The sequence below is a fragment of the Gopherus flavomarginatus genome, chromosome 6 (assembly GCF_025201925.1).
Source record: "Gopherus flavomarginatus isolate rGopFla2 chromosome 6, rGopFla2.mat.asm, whole genome shotgun sequence".
NCBI classification, from domain to species: Eukaryota; Metazoa; Chordata; order Testudines; family Testudinidae; genus Gopherus; species Gopherus flavomarginatus.
Genome location: NC_066622.1, coordinates 38,491,592 through 38,515,448, shown reverse-complemented (window position 1 = coordinate 38,515,448; position 23,857 = coordinate 38,491,592). Strand labels below are relative to the sequence as shown.

At 39.3% G+C, this 23,857-nt stretch overlaps 2 protein-coding genes across 3 annotated transcripts in view; one reads left to right on the top strand and one right to left on the bottom strand.

The window, feature by feature from the left end:
• SYN2 (synapsin II) overlaps positions 1-23,857 on the top strand; it is a 427,960-nt gene that overhangs the window by 299,783 nt on the left and 104,320 nt on the right. The window lies entirely within an intron of this gene.
• Positions 1-23,857, bottom strand: part of TIMP4 (TIMP metallopeptidase inhibitor 4) — a 57,207-nt gene that overhangs the window by 27,629 nt on the left and 5,721 nt on the right. The gene's annotated exons all lie outside the window — the stretch shown is intronic.

Sequence of the window (23,857 nt, the reverse complement as noted above, 5' to 3'; positions counted from 1 at the left end):
TTTTTTTTTTTTTTTTTTTGAGTAAGCAAGCAGTGTTGACATGACACAAAAATATTTTCAAGTTAGAGTACGGGAAGGTCTCTCAGAAATTAGATCTGAGAAAAATGAAATTAGTTTGTGTAACACTTTTAAAGTAGAAAGGCTTTTCATCTTAACTAGTTAAACAAGACTTATGCCTTCCTCTAGAAATTAAACGGTGAAAACATACTATGTATACGGTGGCTTAAGCCCATTTCTAAAGGAAGGAAAGACATGAAAGCCTATAATAAGAACCAGGTTGTTTTCTTTAGAGCAGTATAGAGGTCAGCCTCAGATAATGACAGGCTATTTTCATTTCCTGCTTATTTGCAGAGAAAAATAGATGCATTAATCAACATAATACAGATGGCTGCAGCATCTGAGCATGAATCCTTGCATGGTACCATGCTCCTAGATCCTAGAAGGGAGCATAGCAGGCTTAGAAAATAAGCTGGATGGAAAGGAAGGGGTTCTTCACGTGTGAGTAGCAAATTCCATAATTCAGCTTCTTCTAAATTGTACACCAGAAATAATCTACAAATGAGTTATGCACCCACTTATTAACACAGATTTTAAGTGCTTTAATATACTTCCATATAAAAGGTACTGTAGATGGTGTGCATTAATTCTTACTGTATTATGGAAAAGGTCTAAATCAGAATCAGGTTTAGGCAGCCTCGCTAACACTGCTTATTAAAAGAAAAGATATTACATAAAAGAGCTCACTGGATATAAAGGAGGACACTAGGGGACTGCAATTGTGAATAGCTCCATAATTCTGAAATAACACACAGTATTTGTATGTAATAAAACTTCTGCTAAAGATACATTCTCCTTTGCATTTCCTGTGGAAATAGAAGCTTTTTTAAATTATTTATTAAGCTCTACTTGTTACTCTCAGTGAGGAACACACACACACACACACACACACACACACACACACACACACACACCCACACACACACACACACACACACCCCTCTACCTATAATTGTCTCAAAAGGGGCCCCTGGATTTATATGTGGCAGGAAGTGTAACTTTTTTCTATCATTTACCTATTATTCTGGGTGTTAAAGTTAAGGGGAAAACTGAGTCCACGTTTAGTGGTGTGTTGGTTTTTTTAGTTTTTAGAGAAAGAATCTTGCCTTGTAACTTATGATGCTGAAAGGAGTCTAACTTGAGGTTTTCAGGGAAATAAATGATACATGTTAAAGAAAGTCTGGGACTTGAGTAGTTTTTCTTTACTTTTCTGTACTACTGCTCTCTTCAAGTCTGATTCAAACACACACACACAAAAATGTGTCTGGCCCTTCCAGTTCTTCCTGTTTTTCTTTCCTTTAAATTAATTTTTTCAATGAGAGTCGTCTAGCTGTCTGGTAAAATCTCTTATTCATGCAGTTACTTCTCTTTTTAACCACAAGCACTTCCTGGTTTAGCAATCTTTGGCTTATGCAATCCTACTTCTTCACTCATGGTGCAGAAGAAGATTATAACATGTGATTCCCCTATGTCTGTAGTTCTTTTTAAAAAGTGGTTTCAACTGCAGCAAAGCTGACTTAGCTTCTCCTCTCCTCCATATACCTTGAAACAGTCACTATTTGGAGTTGCTACTGTGTTGTTTTACCACAGTAGTGCCACTTTCCCTGCCATATAGTGATTGGTTCCTTATGAAGAATCTAGGTATGTGAATGTGTTTAAAGTTAGTACACGTTAGCTATACACAATCTACCTAAAGCTCCTTCTCCCTTTTGCACTGAATATGTTATTTTACATATAAATTCTTTCCTACCTTACCGCTGTAGAAATAGTACTTAGCACTTTTCATGGTAAGTGCTATACAAACAGCAGACTTCATAACAGCTCTATGAGATAAAATATTCTTACCCACACTTTATAGATGGGAAAATTGAGATGAAAAGTGGCTAAAATGCTCCAGCCCCATACATGGAGTCAGCTGAGGCATCAGAATTGGAATTCATAAGTTCCTGGGTCCCAGAGTTGTGCTTGGTTCACTAGGATCTTGCTCTGAGATAGTGCTGATGTGTGGTATTAAATAGCACCACATTCCACCTTGGAGAAGAATGAATTTCTCTTCTGGGTGAAATGTTTTCTATATAGTTTATAAATCAGTTTGTAATATTTTAGGCTGAATGTTGCTATATACATTTATTTGCATTTTTAGGTAAATGTTAAGAATCTTTGTATTCCTTCTTTCCCAAATATTAATGAAAATCTCTTACCATGCTGTGTCTGCTCCATGCTTCTCTTATTGCCTCACAAGATAAGAAAAAAAAATCATACTTCTGTAGAAGTCTGACTTCTAATTTGCTATTTATAAAATACTAAATATCTTTTTACTAACTTTAATTAAATAGTTAACTTTTGACTCTTATGGATGTTCTGTGAAGACTGACATCTGGCAACACTAGTTTAGATAATATTTCTCTTCAATATAAACCTCTGAACCAGTGTATTGTACTCCACAAAACTATCTTAACTTGTGATCTGGGTTGTCAGTTGCAACGGCGCCCATTCTGGCCAGGTGGAGCATTTCACCTGAGTCCACTCAGTTTGGCAAGGCTGTTAGTCAATTCCTGGTACCCAGGAGGTCTGAAAATCCCCTCTCTTCTTAAGTTACTCAGGGAGTTAGTAGGGGAGCCTAGGCCCACCCACTACATTGGGTTCCAGCTCAGGGCTCTTAAGCTAGACCCGCATGGCCCCACAATATGCCAATATCTTCATGGCCGACCTGGAACAACGCTTCCTGAGCTCTCGTCCACTCACACCCCTTCTCTATCTACGCTACATTGATGACATCTTCATCATCTGGACCCATGGGAAGGAGACTCTGGAAAAATTCCACCATGATTTCAACAGCTTCCACCCCACCATCAACCTCAGCCTGGACCAGTCTACACAGGAGGTCCACTTTCTTGACACCACGGTGCAAATAAGTGATGGTCACATTAAAACCACCCTATATCGAAAACCCACCGACCGCTATGCCTACCTTCATGCCTCCAGCTTCCATCCCGGGCACATCACACGATCCATTGTCTACAGCCAAGCACTGAGGTACAACCGCATCTGCTCTGACCCCTCAGACAGAGACCAACACCTACAAAATCTCCACCAAGCATTCTCAAAACTACAATACCCACACGAGGAAATAAGGAAACAGATCAACAGAGCCAGACGTGTACCCAGAAGCCTCCTACTGCAAGACAAACCCAAGAGAGAAACCTACAGGACTCCACTGGCCATCACATACAGCCCCCAGCTAAAACCCCTCCAACGCATCATCAAGGATCTACAACCCATCCTGGACAATGATCCCACACTTTCACAGGCCTTGGGTGGCAGGCCAATCCTTGCCCACAGACAACCTGCCAACCTGAAACATATTCTCACCAGTAACTGCACACCACACCATAATAACTCTAGCTCAGGAACCAATCCATGCAACAAACCTCGATGCCAACTCTGCCCACATATCTACACCAGCGACACCATCACAGGACCTAACCAGATCAGCCACACCATCACTGGTTCATTCACCTGCACATCCACCAATGTAATATACGCCATCGTATGCCAGCAATGCCCCTCTGCTATGTACATCGGCCAGACTGGACAGTCTCTACGGAAAAGGATAAATGGACACAAATCAGACATTAGGAATGGCAATATACAGAAACCTGTAGGAGAGCACTTCAACCTTCCTGGCCACACTATAGCAGACCTTAAGGTGGCCATCCTGCAGCAAAAAAACTTCAGGACCAGACTTCAAAGAGAAACTGCTGAGCTTCAGTTCATCTGCAAATTTGACACCATCAGCTCAGGATTGAACAAAGACTGTGAATGGCTTGCCAATTACAGAACCAGTTTCTCCTCTCTTGGTTTTCACACCTCAACTGCTGGAACAGGGCCTCATCCTCCCTGATTGAACTGACCTCGTTATCTCTAGCTTGCTTGCTAGCACACATATATATACCTGCCCCTGGATATTTCCATTACATGCATCTGAGGAAGTGGGTATTCACCCACGAAAGCTCATGCTCCAAAACGTCTGTTAGTCTATAAGGTGCCACAGGATTCTTTGCTGCTTAAGCTAGACAAGCTGAATCAAGGTTTGACGACTCCAGCCATGTCCTGAGCTCCTTCCTCTGGTTTCTGTAGGCTCTTCAGCCCACTGGTCCAGTCATCCTCTTCTAAGGTGCTGTCTCTGACCGGCTTTTCAGCAGCATGCAGGCAGGAGTTCTATTCTCCAGCGTGCTCACTCCCCTCTGCCTCCCAGTCCTTTTGTTCTCCAAGCTGCTATGAGGTTGCCAATCAGCATTACATAAGAATGGCTATAGTGCAGGGGTGGGCAAACTATGGCCCAGGGGCTGCATCCAGCCCTTCAGACATTTTAATCCAGCCCTTGAGCTCCAGCCAGAGAGCGGGGTCAGGGGCTTACCCTGCTTGCATGGCTCATGGAAGCAGCAGCATGTCCCCCGTCCTGCTCCTACTCGTAGGGGCAGCCAAGGGGCTCACCATGCTGCCCCTGCCCCAAGCACCGCCTCTGCAGACGGGGCAGCATGCAGAGCTGCCTGGCTGTGAATCCGCATAGGAGCTGGAGGGGGGACATGCCGCTACGTCTGGCAGCTGCATGAGGTAAGCACTACCCGGAGACTGCACCCTTGACTCCCTCCCATGCCCCAACCCCCCTGCCCAAGGCCTGATCCCCCCTTTTGCCCTCTGAACCTCTTGGCCCCAGCCCAGAGCACCCTCCTGCACACCAAACCCTCATCCCTAGCCCCACCACAGAGCCCGCACCCCAAGCCGGAGCCATCACCCCCTCCCGCACCCCAACCCCCAATTTCATGAGTATTCATAGCCCGCCATACAATTTCCATACCCAGGTGTGGCCCTTGGGCCAAAAAGTTTGCCCACCCCCTGCTATAGTGGGTCAGATCAATGATCCATCTAGCCCAGTATCCTGCTATCTCACAGTGGCCAGTGCCAGGTGCTTTCCCCCCTTAGTCAACTCTTTTCAAAGCTGAAAAGTTCCACTCTTTTTAATCTCTCCTTACATGGAAGCTGTCCCACGCCTTTAGTCATCTTTGCTGCCCTTCTCCGTACTTTTTCCTGTTCTTGTTTGTATCTTATATGTATCTTGTTTGAGATAAGGTGATAAGAACGCATAGTATTCAAGTTGTGGGTGTACTCTGGATTTATATAGTGGTGGATTACTATAGTGGTATTATGATATTTTCTGTCTTATTATATATCCATTTCCTAATGGTTCCTAATATTCTGTTAGCTTTTTTAACTGCTGCTGCACATTGAGTGGATGTTTTCAGAGAACTACCCGTAATGACTCAAAGATCTTTCTTGAGTGGTAGGATCTAAATTAGCTGTTATTTTTATGTATAGTTGGGATTATGTTTTTCAGTGTGCATTACTTTGCATTTATCAACATTGAATTTCATCTGCCATTTTGATATCCAGTCATCCATTGGCATTGGCTGACAGTGCCTGCATTAATTCCTTGGTTGCTGGGCCAGCAAGTCGTACATACATGACAAAACTATATTAGTCCTTCAAAAGAGGAAACTGAGCTGGACTTTGTGCAGATGAGCTTGGTTATTGCTGAGGAATTGCAGGAAGGGATAAAAATGATCCTTTGTTGTTCATCCTAGTTAATTGGTAATTTCAATAAGTGACCTGTTTGAACTTAGTGGAGTTTCTTTTCCAAAACTGGCTCATTTACAATGACAGTGTAATCAAGAACACATACATCCAGACTGGTCTGAATAAATATATAGTAAGTAAAGTACTTTCTCCATATATGAGAGAAAGTACATTTCAAAGCTATGTTATTTTCAGTACATGATAGTAAAATGTTCTAGAGCTCCTGACACAAAATTTTACTCAACACCATTACAATGGGTTTTGCATTTGGCCAGACTGTCTTTTCTTTAGCTTTCAGCAAAAATGTTAGATGGACAGAAGATAAAGCTGTTGTGGTCAGTATGTCTATATATTTCCAGTTGGTGTTGCTTTTAGATGTTGATCCCCCAAATACATCTTGCAGTGACAACAGTTTCTAATTAATATTTTGTGCCTGTCACATTTACTTCCATTTAAACCTCTTCCTACTCTCTGTTGGTCAGATAGCAATTAATTTCTGGAAAGTGCCCATCTGGGTAGGCAGGTTTGGAAAAAATAAATGGATACAACTTTGTACAGTTTTGATATTTATAGACCAAAGGTGAACAAAATAACGGCATTATACAAGGTAAGCTTCAACGGTATTAAGTGCTCTTAGCTCTCTCTCCCCCTCCTGTTTTCAGTGTGCTCTCCCATAAGGTATAGTTACCTATTAATTGAAAAGGCAGTTAACTAAAGGGGTGATCCAGTAACAGAACACTTACAAACTTACGAGCTATTCTCCTAAATCAGGTGATTAAAAAAAGGATTGCCAACAGCTCCATGAGCCAGTGTAGTGAGGGATCTAGCATTTGAATTACAAATGTTCAGCTTATTTAAATACTGTAACTGGCTAAAAACATTCCATCCACATTATACAAATATAACCACAGGCTTCTGTAGTGCAGTGACATACAGCCATGTGGAGCACTAAGTTTAACATTGCTTTATTAAGGATTTATATTGGTTTATTCTGTACTTTGCCAGTGCTAACATAAAATAACTAATGAAGAGGAAGCTTTTCAAAGGCACAAAAGGCAGGTAGGTATCTAACTCCCATTTGTGCCTTGGAAAATCTCTCCCAAGATCTCTTAGGGCCCAGTTGCTTGCAGGAAAGTTGCCATGTGTGCCAATATCACATTATATTACTCTGCAGGAGAAATTAAAGTGAAATACAAGCTGGCTTTAGTTCAGAATTCCCCTAACTCATGTTGAATGGTTTCCAGGACACAGAAGAATATTCCATTGTCTCTTCTTCCCAGTTTGTAGAAAGGCATTTTGAAGAGCAGTAGAAGTATCTGTCCTGTGATAATAGAAAGATCCACTGATCTAAGCATTGGGTTAATTGAAACTGTAATAATAAGGGCTTTCCTCCATGAGGTGGTACAGATTGTCTATTCCAATTTCTGCTTAGCTATTTGTATTCATTTCTTTGAACTACAGAGTCAAGCGTCTTTACAGTGATGAATGGAATCCCATTCAAAACACTGTCTGTGCTAATTATGTAAATTGTATAGTTAATTCTTTCAATGATTAAAATATTGTATCATCCAAGAATCGTAGATAAATATATCAGAGTTTAGAGAGACAGAGCTCAGAGCACAAAGCTTGATATTAATGAGTTCCAGTGCTTCAGAAACAATAACAGAGTTGCTGAACAGGGCAGTAAGATCTTTTAAGTGGAGGTTTCTGATCCATTTTTTGTGCACATAGGGAGCAAGTCCTGCCTGTAAGCCCTTCTAGAGGCACAGAGGACCATAGATGAGGCAGAACCACCGCAATTCTGCTGTCTGGGGAAGAAGCAGTGTTGCTAGAGTCTGTCCTGGGAATCAGTATCTCCTTGTAGCATGGAGCATAGCTTTTCACAGGTTCCTTATGTGTCTTAGCATGATGAAATACAGTCTCCATATTATGGAAACACATTCTGTTTATCTTCTGTCTTAGTTTACAAATAACTGAAACTGCTCCAGAAAATGGTAAGTGCCTAATCTCCAAACTAGAGACTTAGTTTTCCATTCCTTCTGCTGAATGCACTTTCATCTAGGGATAGGTGAACCAGCTAGGATAAAATGAGTGGTTTGTTCAGAAATGTCCAGATTAGAAGATTCTTTTTTAGAAAACACTTTCTTTGAATTTTTGGGCTCTGTCTGGGACCAGAACTAGAAATACATATCAGGAAAAAGTCTCTTGTCATGAAAAATTTCAACACTTGATTTGTAGGCTCCAGAAGGGTAGGTCTCGTAAGTTTTAGCTAACTAACCAGACTTTGGGATGCTTAACTAACAGAACTCAAAATCTGAATATTTTGAGCTTCACTCATCACTACATTTAATCAGCCTTTGCCCAATGGCCTTGAAAAAACTTATTCCACTAAACCATTTTTCTCCAATATGATGCTAGTTGTTACTACTGTTTTTACTGCAAGAGTGTTTGAGCACCAACCAAGATTTGGGTCCCATTGTACAAGGTGCAGTACATATACATAGTAAGAGGCAATCCTGCCACAAAGAACTTGCAGTCTAAGAAGATTAAAGATCTAGGGACGAAAAGTGGGATGCAAATTACAAAGTGATTAGGGTGATGGATCCATCCATAGTTCTGTTTTTATTTTTTTTGCCTTACAAAAGGTAGCATAGAGAGAGTTCTATATATTAATATGTATATTGTACACACCTTATATATGCATTGAGGGCCAGATTTTTCAAAAAAAGCACAGTGCACATATTGAGAGCCTATCTAGTCATTCCATTTAGGTTCCTAAATAAGAACTGAATACTATTGAAAATTTGGCCGTACATATTTCTTTCTCTCCTCATAGCTGTCACCTCAACCAAGCCATTGTTAGTTGGCCAGTTTATTGTAGAGGTCATGGAAGAAGTGGTTCTTGGGGAGGGTTTTGAAGGAGGACAGATAAGTGTCTTATGGACAGGTTAAAGAGAGCATTCTGGGGTAAGAGACAGCATAGAAGTAAGCAGCTGAATACATTTGTAGGAGAAGCACACATGGCGGTCATCACTGTAAGAGTGGAAGGGGTGCTATGGTAAGAGACGAAGCCTATGAAGGGCCTTGAATTCTGATGAATTTATAAACTCTTATTCAGCACTGGAGAAATAAATTAAAATGAAATGTAGTGCCATGTGTACAAGGATGTAGTTAAGAGTCCGTCAGCACTGCCATTATAAATCCCTCACCTCTTGTATTGATCTACTCTTACCTTCATGACAAATGTGTTTCACTGTGTCCATATGAGAAACATGACATTTGAATTTGGAGCCAGAAGTGACATTTTTCCTGTAATTCTTAGATTAGTTTGGCAATTCTGATATGAAGAGAATTAAAATACAAGATAAAATTATATACTACTGTATTTGAAAATAAATGGCTATAATGTTAAAATGATAGATATTCAGCTCTAATAATAGACGCTAAAACTAAGTTTATACTCGTGGTAATGTAACAAATTGGATTGTATCATGATTCCATACCTGTACACACTTTGTTTTCATTTTCAGTTCAGTGGGAACAATGTAATTTTCACACAATCCAAAAGACAATCTTTTTCACTTATTTAATACTGTTCAGTACTTTGGAAAGGATTACATTATGTGTCTTCTGACCACACAATCAAGACCCTTAATCAGCATTTATACATCAGTGCCATCTTACTTGCACAGCTGCAGAATAAATTTTTCAAATCTTAATGGCCTCTAGTATTCTCCGAGACTGATCATCCATCTTTATTTGTTTTAGGTCCATAGTTTTTGTCTCAGTTTACTGAAGCTTATTTCAGAAATTTAACTGCCTTTCATGGAAGACATAGTAGCTTGGAAGGTATCAAACTTCTATATATATTTCTGTATACCCTTCAGAATAAATCTTGGAAGACTGTAATCACAATACTGATCATTGAAAAGTCAAAGGGAGGCATCCTTCATGAATGGCTGCCAACAGCAGGGGCCCTGTTCATGTGGCTTTGATATTCCAGAAACTTGGAATTACTTCAGCCTTTAGAAAAAGTCCCTTTGTAGGTTCCCAAAAATCCGTATTCTGAAGAAATGTAAAAAATGAAAAGGAAGGAAGAAAAATAAGAGAGAAGCTTGCTCTGATGGAACCTTCCTGTCTTAAACTTCCCTTGAGATACCACTTCTGCAACTTTTAAGGAATAGGTTTTGATCTTCTAAACTCTGGAATTTTTATTCATTTTCTTTTTTTCTTCTTCAACTTGTTGCTTTATAGTTAAACTGATATATAGTTCTCATGAGAATTATGTCTCCCCTACTGAAATTGATTAATTTTAAGGATATTTTATATTAATGCTAAATTTTCTGAATGGAAGTAGACTGGGGAGCAGAGCACAATGTTAAATTGTGTAGAATGATTGAGTGAAATCATGTAGCTCATCTGAAGGCAAGCAATCACTTGGCATATAAAAATATGTTGGCTTAGAGAAGTTTAAACAATCTCATCTGAATTAATTAGTTTAATTGTAATTAAGTTGAAGAACGACATAGATTTTCTCATTTTGAATAAATATTCTAATTCCCTCTCGTTTCATGAAGATCAACAACAAATTAATCTTCTGATCCTGAAATTGCATAAGTGGCTTAACATTAGAGACAAAGCAGCTTGTTACGTGTATGTAAAATAAGCACAGATTGATGCTGCAAAGATAGTATTAATTTGACTTGTAATCTGTATTCTGACTAGTTTTAGCTCTGTGTTGATAGGTATAATCTATGGGAGGACGAGTGCCATTGCCAGGACCTAGAAGTACATGCACAAACACGTGAACCACACATTCATTGAAATTGCATTCAGCAGAAGGAATGAAAATCCAAATCTCTAGTTTGGAGTTTAAGCAGTTCCAGGTTCTGGGGCAATTTCAGGTATATATCAAACTGTAAACTGGAACGTGTCTCCAGAATATGTAGACTGTAGTTAATGAGGGTGGCTATACAAAAACTGCTCCTCTGTTGGTGTATGATGGCATAATAGAACAGTTTGCTGTTTTTCCTCCTTTATCAAAAGATTAGAGTATGCGGATTTTCCCTCTTCTCTTAAGAATGTATTTTTCATCTCAAGAGGAGGTAATAAAATTCTTTCTACCTTTCCTTAGGAATGATGTATGTTTTCAAGGGGTTACTTTTCCTAATTAGTTGTGTACACAGGAATAAAAGTTCCTGGGAAAGATCATCAGCTGGTATAAATTATCCTAGCTCCATTGACAATGGAACTATGACAGTTTACGTCACCTGAAAATCTGTCCCCCTGTTGTTATGGGCATAACATCATGTGAGTTAACCGTATATAATTCACCTATAAAAGAGAGATTTTCTTTTCTTTTGCATTCTTTTTTTTCAATGTCACAATGAAAGCTTCTGTGATACATTGATAGATTAATGACAATCCTATTGATTTATTTGAAGTCTGTTGAATTACCTTTAATAGATATATTGGAAGGAATTACTAATAGACCCCCACTACACAGCATACTAAGGACAGTACTGCTAATGCCACTGGTTGCATTAAAGCCAGAACACTACTACGCCAAGAATTAATGTATGCAATGTAGTTGTAGCCATGTCAGTACCAGAATATTAGAGAGACAGAAGTTGGTCCAATAAAAGATACGACCTCACCCACCTTGTTCCCCCCTAAGAATTAATGTAAAAGCAAGCCAAAGGAAAGTGGGATTCTCTTTAGTCTTCACTCCTAGTATTAAAATAACGAAGGGAGGAAATTTTTAACATCCTGGTACTGTCTACTTTCTTATTAGTAGCTAGTATAGCTAGATCTTTTCCTCATGTGATATTAGTAACTCCCATTACTAGTATCCAGTGATGGGAGAACAGAGCCCCTCAGGATTCTAGTAATTAAGTTTTTGACAGTGTCCCAGTTCTACTCTCAGGGGGAATCAGTGCAAAGGATCAAATGTATGAGAAGGAAGAGAAGAGATCAAGCCAAGAAAAGAAAAGAACTTTGTATTTTGTCCTTTTTTATGTCCCAGGGACTGCTTCATATTGAATTCTTAACTTTCAAAGTAGTTTATTCAGCATAAGCAAGTACAGGTCAGAGTTCCTCCCAGTCAATGCCAATTTAAATCAAACATTTATCTCTAACTGGCCAAGAATTCAAATGCAGACAACTAGAATGCAAAATAACTAAAGCTGACAAGCAGAACTGGCTTCATCTACTATATTCACACACACAAGCTATGTTAAAGTAATGCCAGGAGTCTGACATAAATGCCTTGAAATCCAGACTGAGGGATCAAAGTCCATCTTTACTTCACTGTTTGCACCCAGATACCATAAGGTGGAGTCCAGCAGTGAGTGATTCTACACTATGATCCCAATCCTGCAAATTCTTACTCTTCTGAATAGCACTCCTCCCTCTTCTAAGTAATTCTGTGGAAGCTATTAGGACAGCTCAGGAAGTTTGGACATTAGGGCTCCATATTTGCTGTGTTATGAAAGGACAAAAGTTCACACTCTAAACTGCATTGCTTTTGCTAATTGAAACCAGATCTTTGATACTGTTTTACCTCTTTTTAGGGTTTGTGAATAGGTTCCCTAAATGTAAGTCAGAAAAGGAGGATCACTCTATTGAAGTACCCATAAATTGCTACACAAGAGGTCAATGGCTTGCTTCAAGCAACTGTAATAACCTCTGTAGAAGATGTGCTTAGATCAGGGATCAGCAACCTTTCAGAAGTGCTGTGCCGAGTCTTCATTTATTCACTCTAATCTAAGGTTTCGCATGCCAGTCATACATTTTAATGTTTTTAGAAGGTCTCTTTCTATAAGTCGATAATATCTAACTAAACTGTTATTATATGTAAAGTAAATAAGGTTTTTAAAATGTTGAAGAAGCTTCATTTAAAATTAAAATTAAAATGCAGAGCCCCCAGGACTGGTGGCCAGGACCTGGGCAGTGTGAGTGCCACTGAAAATCAGCTCGCATGCTGCCTTCGGCACGCGTGCCATAGGTTGCCTACCCCTGGCTTAGATCATTTTAGTCACTTTAGTACTGTATGAGTACAAAAGCTTAATAAAAATGTGTAAAATACTAGTAGTAAAAATCTTATTCCAAACTCTTAGAAGCAGTTTCAGTGCATGCAGACTAGCCACTTTTCAAAGTTAACTTTTCACTTTGCCTAATATGGTTGTTTTAAGCTTTGCGTTTTACCACCAAAGAAGTCCTAAGAAACCAATAAATTACTTTTTCACACATTCATATAATTACTAAATAGCCACACTAAAGTGTATAAAGAGTAAAAATTGTCAGGAATTTTCAAATGAAGAAGAGAAGAAAAGCAACAGCATTCAGAGGCACAGAGCAGCACAGCAGCATCGTAACCTTGGTTCAGGCCCAAAGACATCTGTAATTCTGCCAACACAGAAGACACTAGAATTATCCAAGAATCCAAATGCAAGCATTAGAAGGAAATCTTTCAAAGCTTGGTGTCTCATCCAAAGAGGCAGAAAAGGGGAGATATACCAGGACTTGTTTAAGGAGATTAAATTGGAAACATTTTCTCTATTTAAATAAAACAAAATAGAGTTTTAAAATACTTAACCTCTGCTTTTCCAGATACTAAAATATTGTTCTGCATAGATGGTGGGTTAGATAAGATTTCATTTTTGATTAGACTGAAGATTTTGTTTTGTTTTTGCATCATTTAATTTTTATATGTTCCACTTTCCTTGTGGTAACTACCCAATTAACTCACATTTAATTATTTGAAAGAGCTGCCCTAAGTCAACCGAAGGCAGGAAAGTTAAACAGAAAATTTAAAGGCCTCTAATTCATGCACATTTGTGTGTGCAAAATGAGAAGTTGTTCACCTAACAGCAGATAGAATCTCTGTGTATGCATGCAAATATTGTAGGTAATTGTGGACATTTTTCATGTTGCAGACATTTTCACACACTAATTCTGCTATTCAACGAAGGGACCATTTCTTTACTTCTTTTTAATGGAACAAAGTCATGAAGCCTAAAATCTTGGAGCCAGTACTCTTAGGCTTATCTTGGTTCAATATTTTACCCTCATCCTGAAATGCATCTCATGTTTCCCACAGCGTGAACTGTAACACTGTTTAAATTCCAATTTCTCTGTTCATGCCAAGGGACTTGCATCCTCCAAACCCAGGGAAATGGGATTATTTGTGATTGCAAATTCCCATTTACACAGTTCTCCGTCCTCCTTCTCTGCTTGCTTGTCTGCCTGCAGAAAGGATTCTTAAGATTCTAGTCCTACATCACATATGTCCCTTTAAGATGGTCCAGACTGTACCGTACATTTTCAAAAAATGGCTCATTGGGGGTTGCCTCAATTATCAGCCCAACTTGAGACACCTAGGAGTTGATTTTCGTTTGTACTGAGTATCTCCATTTCCTATTCACTTCACTTGATGTTATGGGCACACAGGAAAATTAGGCTCTAGATGTCCCAACATAGGATCTTAAAATTAATTATGACTTTTGAGAATTTCAACATAAATTTTGTGAGTCTACTATAATTTTGTGAGAGAATATCACTTTCTGGTTACTTCAATGTTCTTTAGCTGCTAGGAAAAGAAAAAATGCTATAAACAGATCAGTGTATCCACGGCAATGTGCTGTTCAGCTTCTAACATTTCAACATGACTGGTAACTAGTCTTTTCTTTCACATTGTTCCATATTTTCAAAAAATTTAAAATAGCGATAATGATCTCTAAGTGGGCATCTCCTGTCATTTAGTGACCAGCTGAGTTAAAGGCCCCTCAGCTTCACCACGGATCTTCAAATCTTCCAGCTAGGTATTAACAGGAAGGAAATACCCTCCCAATTAGTAATTATTGCTCAAAGTCTGATGGTCATCACCACCATAAATTCTGAACAACAGTTACTCAGCATTCTGCTTTGGAAAACTACAGAAAGGAATTTAAATCTCTTTGAATGCTAACTACATGCAATATTTTAGTATTCTAAAATTTCTAGGGCTATCATCCATTTTAAATCATGAGTTTGTGTAAACTATATTTATATCCATCATATTATTTCTATTTATCTTTCATAGATATAAATATGTATACATTGCAGTTCAAATAAAATAAGGTGGCGCATCTTTAATTCAAAGGAGTTGCTCTCAATTTATACTGATATAATAGATCACAATTTAGATATAGTCTGTAATGGATTCATGGCTACAGGCATTTGTAGGAAAAGGTGGAGACTGTGTCTGTATGATGCACTGAGTGCATATACCCAACTTTTGTCAAAATATTTCATAACTTCATGGTCACAGAATCCAAGATTATTTCTGTATTCCCAGGTAGTGACCCAAAGTGTTTTCTGCAGCCAGTGAGCACACTACAGCCATTTTTCTCTATTGTGGACCTCTCAATAATCATGCAGATCTTTCTTAATTCCAAGCTTCAATACAGCAATTGTCTCTACATTGGGCTCATCCTAAAGTATGTGCAGAAGTTCTAGATCATCCTTTGTGATTCTTGTGGGAATGAAAACATAGAATTTGTACTCAAGTCTCTGAACATAGATCCTGTTCTCTTAGGGTTACATAGCAAGATACTACTGAATGATCTTTAAACACCTGCATGTGATGTGTGCTCTACAAACCACACTTATCAACTTATATATCATTAAATTAATTAAGATCAGCAGAGAAGCCATTTCATCCCAAAATGAAGTATGAAGACTTCCGCTGGGATTTTCAAAACTGCTCAGTGTTGGCCTAATTCTGTTCCTGTTGAAGCCAAATGGAATTAAATGGGAGCAGAATTAGGATACTGCTGAGACTTCAGAAATCTCACTCGTCGTGTTCAGTAGGATGGCTTTCTGGATTAAGGGTCTCCATCATTAGAATTCACCCTGCTTGGGAGCCTAATAGAGCCAGAATCAAGCAACATTCAGTGCAAGGTGCAAGAGGTATTTTATTATTTAGGATGTAATTGTTTATTTTCTTCTTGTTTTGTGTTTGAATATTCTTTAAAGTTAGTGGCTACCCCAGTGACAAAAGCGTATAGCAATCAGCAAAATAACTAGCCAAGCTGAATCACATATACAGAACCACAAATAAAAGCCAGTGACCTCATAACCTTTGAGTCCATAAACACAGATCTCTATTAGTTGGGCGAAAGGAGAATTTCACATTAGCTGTAGTAACAGTAGACTTTTATCCTTTGGAAGGCAGCCTCTTGAGGATAATATAGGCACATATAGTTGCTCGATACTGCATCCCCAGAGGGTGGGACTAGAACAGTTAGCATTATATTATATTGTATTTACAAGTGTAATCCGTAGAAGTGAAAATGTATCATTTGGATTCAGGGAATTCCAAATGGAATTTAAAAAGAGAGGGGCTCTTCAAAACACTAACAGGGCTCAAACCAAGTGAAAATTCTACTGTGAGACTAAACTCTAAACCTAAGATGGACTCCAAATATAGGATCCCAGAAGAGCTTTTATTTGGGTCTAGCAAATAAGAATCAATATGTAAGGAATTTGGGGTCACAAACTAATGGACACCACAATCACCAATTAGAATCACAAACTTGTGGCATTAGAGAAAGAACCCTAGGACGTTTAGCTCCCACAGGCAGGCCTGTACCCCTTGAGGTCAGGGAAGGATTTGTAGAAGAAGTTTCTATAGACTGTAGCTGCACAAGAAACAAAATTTGAACAGATTTGGCATGCTGACCAGTAGAAGGCACCACAACAATGCCAGCTATTATAAATTTACACTGGTGAGTCAGTAATCCAAAGACCTTTCTGTTACAGAAAGACTAGAGCAATAGCGCCATTTTTTAATTCAAGAATCTTTTGACTAGTAATAAGTATCATATTCCAAAGAGTCACCTTATTATAGAAACACATTGATATGTTCTAGTTCAGCATAGCTAATGCCAAAGATAATTTGCATCACCAATCAGCATGGCTGTTTTAATTGTATTATATAACACTTTTTTTTAAACTATGCACACATGTAGTTAGAAAATGTTTTAAATAATTTTGTAAACTGTTTGACTAGAATCTTAATTTGAGTCTAAAGCACTTCTCTCCGGAGCTTACCAAGATGTAGTCTTGCCTGTACAACTTTCAGGCATGTGTTTAACTTATGGATTTTTTGAGTACTTGTGTTTTTAGAGTGGGAAGGAGAAACTACCAGTATTATAGAGGGAGTTTATCAAGTCTGACCCCAGGTTAAATTATTTTTTGTAGATAACAGAATAAATGAAATTTCTGTGGATTAGGGCTTTACATGTATATTTTTATAAACTTTCAAGTGGAAACAGGGAAATATTTTGATTTTTAAAAAAGCAGATGTGTACAGTACTCTTACTTTAACTTAAATAAATATTATAGAAAAATAACTTCCTAATGTTGTTCAAGGTCAGTTTTATTTTTCTGCAATGTTTTTACAGCTGCTACTGTATTTCTCTCTGCTTCACAAGCCACAAATACCACATAATTTGATCAGTGATGAACATCTGTCCAATTTCAGCTGAAGAATAACATTGCCTTGATACTCTTTACTCTATTCAACAGCATATATCCTTTTATTATAGATTTCCATTCATAACTACACATCCCTTTCTTTGGAATCCAGGAAGGATGGTGCTTATGGAGAAACACCACCTTTTATGAGACAAACAAGATGAGAATTTAAGTCAGGATCTAGTTGGTTCAAGAATTTGCTGGTACCGCATATATCTTATATAAGTTTAGTCCTTAATTTTTTAAGCTTGCATTCTGCTTTCCACACCATTTATGTGTAGAATGTTTAGATAAATCATGATTTATAGTTCCATAATGCTGCAATACATGCTTTGTTTACAAATATAACTGATTTCCTGAATTTTTCCTATCACTCTTCATTTAAAACATACCTAATAATAAAAGTCTCTGCTCTGGAGTTAATTTTAAATCTGTAAACCAGCTAGTTTTTTCTCATAATTGATTTTACTACTTGATGCAACTAGCTCTGATACTGACTAAAACCAAATATTTTACAGTTGATACCGTCTTTTCCAAGTAAAATAAGTGCAACCCTAACTCAGTGCTTGAACATAGAACATAAGAACAGCCATACTGGGTCAGAGTAATGGTCCATCTAGACTAGTATCCTGTCTTCCAACAGTGGCCAATGTCAGGTGCTTCAGAGAGAATGAACAGATCAGGTAATTATGAAGTGATCTATTCTCTGTCACCCATTCCCAGGTCCCGGCAAACAGAGCCTAGGGACACTTCAGAGTGTGGTTTTGCATCCTTGCCCATCCTGGCAAATAGCCATTGATGTACCTATCCTCCATGAATTTATCTAGTTCTTTTTTGAACCCTGTTATAGTTTTGGCCTTCACAATATCCTCTGGCAAAGAATTCCACAGACTGACTGTGCATTGTATGAATGTCTGGCTTCCAAAGGACACTGTTTCTAGTAAATTGGAAATAACTTCTTGTTGTGTCTCTGCATACTGCATGCTAGTGTTGGTGCTATGAAATGTTTACAACTTTGCTTTTCTGAGCTGAAAAGTAAGTTAAAAATTTGGCCACCAAAACTAAAGTTGGAGGAATTTTTAGGCAGTACCATTCTCAAAATGTTTGTTTGTATCTAAGAACCTGAAACAGCTGTGGCTTCATCCTGCAGATTTTATTCACAGTCTTTATTCACAAGAATAACTTCAATAACTTCACTCCTTACTCACACAGATAGTTCCACTGACCTTTTGAGTCAGTGGCACTACCTGTGAGAGGAAAGAGGAGATGGCAGGATTAGGCCCCATATTTGTGGGCATAAAGAATGAGGAGTTGTGAGAGCAGGAGCCACTCTGAACATAGGGATTGAGAGCTAATCAAAGTGGAGAGCTTTGAATAATAACCATGAACCAGATATAGACCTCCCTAGCTCTACATGTGCAGGAAACCTACCCTCTTGCACATGGAACACGCATTTAGGCACCTGCCCACCCCATCCACTCCCACCCAAGGATAAGTGCAAAGAGAAAGAGTTTAGACCAGATGGTCCATGAAGAGAAGTGCATATCCAGTGGTAAGGCTGGATGTGGATACTTATTGCTATCCACACAAAACTTACCTTGAAAAGAAATACAGCTCCAGTCTATATTATCTTTGTTGCAGAGGCCTGTGCCCCTCAATTCCCTCTTCCCCAGATTTAACTGATCCCAAGGAGGTAAGGGGAATCCTGGCAGAATGACTTAATTCAAATCCTACACTCCTCCCTTCTCCTCCTACAAATTAGGGTAAATTCACCACATTTGGGTCAGGGCCTCCAGGCTTTATCATGGGGAAACAAATCCTACATAGCCCCAACAAGATGCTATAGGGGAATCTCAATGAGGATATCCTCAGAAAGGGAGACTTCACTTCTGTGGCTTTCAACACAATAATTTTGCAAATTTCTTTGCTCTGATTCTCTCAGAATAACATTCATCTAATCAGACTACAAAGATTTGCATACTTTACAGTTGCTGAGGCAATTGTTGTGCAAATTGGACCACCTCACACTTGCAGTTGTGGGGAGGAACTGGATAAATGAGTGTAAAATATGGGTGTGTCAGTAAAGGCACAGCATCTCAGCACTTGGTTTGGCTGAGCCAATTCACTGCAATATAATTTATGTTCTTAGCATTTTGAGAGATATAGGCTTTGGGGGTACTGTTGCTTAAGAAAATAATATTTACTACTATGACTGTTTAATTGCAATACATGAGACATTTGCACCATTGATGGGGTTTCGAATGAATACAATTTTATGAGATTAAAAAGAATTGTTAATAATGCCCCCTTTTCTGATAGGAGCTTTATTCAGAGAGTAGCTTCGGCAGTAGTTTCCAAAACGCCAAACACTGGATGAGAGCTTGATGGTTGCTTTGGCCCAATGCTGTACTTGGATTTTGTAAAAGTTACTTGGAAATAAGTAGGGCACTTGCATAATTGACTTTTTTAGTTTGCTTAAAGGAAAGAATAACAAGGGATCCATAAAGTCAGTATAGATGTTTTGTATATATGCACATAAGAAAATACATCCTTTGTGTATATGATTTTGGTAATACATTGAATGGCGAAAATAAGATTCACTAATATTGTGCATCATGATGGTTCTGGAATTACTTCATAGTTAAGCTTGGGTTAAGATCTTCACCAAGAGCATAATTTAAATCCCTTAGGCAGACAATGAATGTAGTCTCCAGAGCTGAATAAATTTAATTACATATTAATAATAATACCACCAACTCGCATATAGCGTTTTTCATCAGTATAGACAGCTCTACGTGGATGGAAGAATTCTTCCATCAACCTAGCTACTGCCTCTTGTTGGCAGAGGTAATCCACCCTCCCAAGAGGCCCCTCCCATCAGCATAGGTAGTGTCTGCACTGAAGTGCTACAGCTGTGCTACTATAGTGTTTCAAGCCCTAAGATAGAACAACCTTAAGTTATTCTAATTTATGCCTCTCCGGCTCTGGCCCCTCTGGAGATTTGGGCGGGGGAGGGGGGCATCAGGGGACTGTAAGGTCTGGAGTATGAACCACTACAGTGGCTCAGTGTGACCCAGGGAACCCACCACTATCTGGCCAAACTAGCATTACAGCTGTTCCACACTGCCAAAACAGTACTGGGGCTGGAAAACCTGGCCCATCAATTTTTAATTCCATTTGCTATTAGTGTAGCTATTACAGCTCATGTGGATACCGTGGCCCTGAACCTGCAAACACTTACGTATATGCTTAACTTTGTCCATATGAGTAATCCTACTGAAGAGAATGGGACTACTCACTTGGCTTAACATTTTTGTAGTCACTTCACAAAAAGCAGAGGTTATGGGGATGATAAAATCAAAAGAAACAGAATGGTGAAAATTTTCACATCAACTTAATGAAAGCTACCTGGCCATGTCTATTCAACACATCTCTAGGCAGAGAGGACTTTCAAAACTTAGTTTTTGTGGGTTTAAGTAAAATGTTTACCATTATATTTATATGTGATAAAATTTAGTAAAGTCTGACACTTTTTTGCATTGCCAGATCTCAATGGACTTATAAGGATTTTAACAGGCTCAAAGTGCTGCTGAGCTTCAGCCATGAGGCTTCCTTTATAGTTTGAGACATGCCACTCTTCATTAAATCAATGAAACTAGTGTCTGAGATTACAAATCTGTGCCCAATATCTGTCATTTCTGTTATAGTGTGGTGCCAGTTGCTCAAATACAAAATATTGTTTCCATTATAGATACAAGTGTTTAACCCAGAAAGAATCCAGCCAATTTCAAAGATGAAGAACCCTACACTCAATGGGTAGCAGTGCAGTGTACTTATCTATTTACCTTGCTGTTTACCAAAACATTAACTTTACTTATGCTGATTGCCTCACTGAGTTAAGTTCATCACAAGAATGGCATAAAGAACAGTTTTAAGAATGTTGGTATTTATTAAAAGTTATTTTAACTCCTGACACAGAATTAGCATTTCAAAAATACACTTTTTGTATACAAGTCGTTGAGTACGGTTGGTTTTTTATATGAAAATCAATTAAAAATGGGTACCAGGGATGAAATTCTGGCTCCCCTCAACAGCAAAACTCCCACTTATTTCAGTGAGTCCAGGATTTCATCCCAGGAATTTATCAAGAGAAATTTTCTTAGTATAAGCTTGAAACCCGTGCTTCTCATATCCCATTCATTTGAAGAAATCAGTACAGCACAATGGGGATATTTTGCACATTACTGTTTAGCTAAAGTGAAGCCGTTCTGAGTCTTTCCAGGCATTTCTGAATCCATGAAGCTAACCGTCAATCTAGACTGTTTTTGAGATTTCTTTAATAGAGTAATAATAACTTTAGCACTATTAGATGCTTAGCATTACTGATTAATTATGCCTCACAACCCCCATGAGGTAAAAGCTCTCCTGAGAGGTGCTGCTCACCCTCAAAGAGATGAAGGCACCCTGCCTTCCCACTGAGGTGAACTGTGGGGTAAAACCACTCAGCTGCTCACAGTTAGTGTCCAGTACTTTAGGCCTTGAGAGGCTGATGGGCTAAGCAATTAGGCCAAGGCCACACACACAGTCAGTGGCAGAGCTGGCATTATAACTCATGAGTTCCTGGTGATAGCCTTGTGCTGAATCCACTAACCCAACACTCTGCCCCTCCTGGTACATACAACAATGGTACATTTAAAATTTTCTCTCTGTCTCTCTTTGCCATCCTCTCACATGTAAGTGACAGGATCAGAGGGTGCGTCTTGCTCTATATTTGTCAGAAAGTCTATGATTTTCACCAAGTTACTCTGGCTATTTGGTAGCTATAGGTGTTTAGAAAAAGACAGCCTAAAGCCACATAACACCCTGTCAGGAAAAGACAGTGTGTTGCCCCACTAATCACATGGACAAAAGACACAGTGAAAAGTGCTTAGCCCAAACTTACTTAATTTCTCTGGTTGTTTCTTTTTGGGGATCCAATATGAATGTTCAGGTTTCTGAGTGGCCTCATACATTCAGCTAGTGGCTGGAGTAAGATCTATTGATTTAACCCTCCCCCAAAATCACAAATGCCCTCAGAGGAAAAGGAAATGAAGTTGAAATATAGTTTAATAACTTCCATAACATGTACTAGATTGTGCTGTATAAAACAGGACAGCTTAAGGCATTGCCTCAGTTTTCAAGCTCATTGTAAAATTTACAGGTATTGCTTTGTTTGTTTACTTCGTGTAACTGAGGCCTGGTCTACACTACGCGTTTATACCGATTTTAGCAGCGTTAAACCAATTTAATGCTGCACCCGTCCACACAACGAGGCCCTTTATATCGATATAAAGGGCTCTATAAACTGGTTTCTGTACTCCTCCCCGACGAGAGGAGTAGCGCTAAAATCGGTATTACCATATTGGATTAGGGTTAGTGTGGCCACAAATCGATGGTATTGGCCTCCGGGCAGTATCCCACAGTGCACTATTGTGACTGCTCTGGAAAGCCATCTGAACTCGGATGCACTGACCAGGTAGACAGGAAAAGCCCCGCAAACTTTTGAATTTCATTTCCTGTTTGCCCAGCGTGGAGAGCTCACCAGCACAGGTGACCACGCAGAGCTCATCAGCAGAGGTAACAATGCTGTCTCCTGAGAATCAAAAAAGAGCTCCAATATGGACCGCACGGGAGGTACTGGATCTGATCGCTATATGGGGAGAGAATTCTGTGCTAACAGAACTCCGCTCCAAAAGATGAAATGAAAAAATATTTGAAAAAATTTCCAAGGCTGTGATGGAGAAAGGCCACACCAGGGACTCAGTGCAGTGCAGAGTGAGAGTTAAGGAGCTCAGACAAGCCTACCAGAAAACCAAAGAAGCAAACGGAAGGTCCAGGGCAGGGCCGAAAACATGCTGCTTCTACACTGAGTGGCATGCAATTCTCAGGGGGTCCACCACCACTACCCCACCCCTGTCCGTGGATTCCGAGGTGGGGGTGGTAATCTCAGCCATGGCTGAGGATTCTGTGGATGGGGAAGATGAGGAGGAGGAAGAGGAGGACGAGTTTGCGGAGAGCACACAGCACTCCGTTCTCCCCAACAGCCAGGAGCTTTTTCTCACCCAGACGGAATTACCCTCCCAGCCCTCCCAAGCCAGTAGCCCAGACAATGAAGCCATGGAAGTGACCTCTGGTGAGTGTACCTTTGTAAATATAAAACATGGTTTAAAAGCAAGCATTTTTTAATGATTGATTTGCCCTGAGGACTTGGGAAGCATTCACGACCAGTACAGTTATTGGAAAAGTTTGTTAACATGTCTGGGGATGGAGCAGAAATCCTCCAAGGACATCTCCACGAAGCTCTCCTGGAGGTACTCCAAAAGCCTTTGCAGAAGGTTTCTGGGCAAAGCAGCCTTCTTCCGTCCACTATGGTAGGACACCTGACCACGCCATGCATGTAGCAAGTAATCTGGTATCATTGCATGACAAAGCCTAGCTGCGTATGGTCCCGGTGATTGCTGGCATTCAAGCAACATCCTTTCTTTATCTCGCTGTGTTAGCCTCAGGAGACTGATATCGTTCATGGTAACCTGATTGAAATTCAGGAATTTAAGTAAGGGGACAGAGATGGCCATTCCTACTGGGCTGTTTGCCTGTTGCTTAA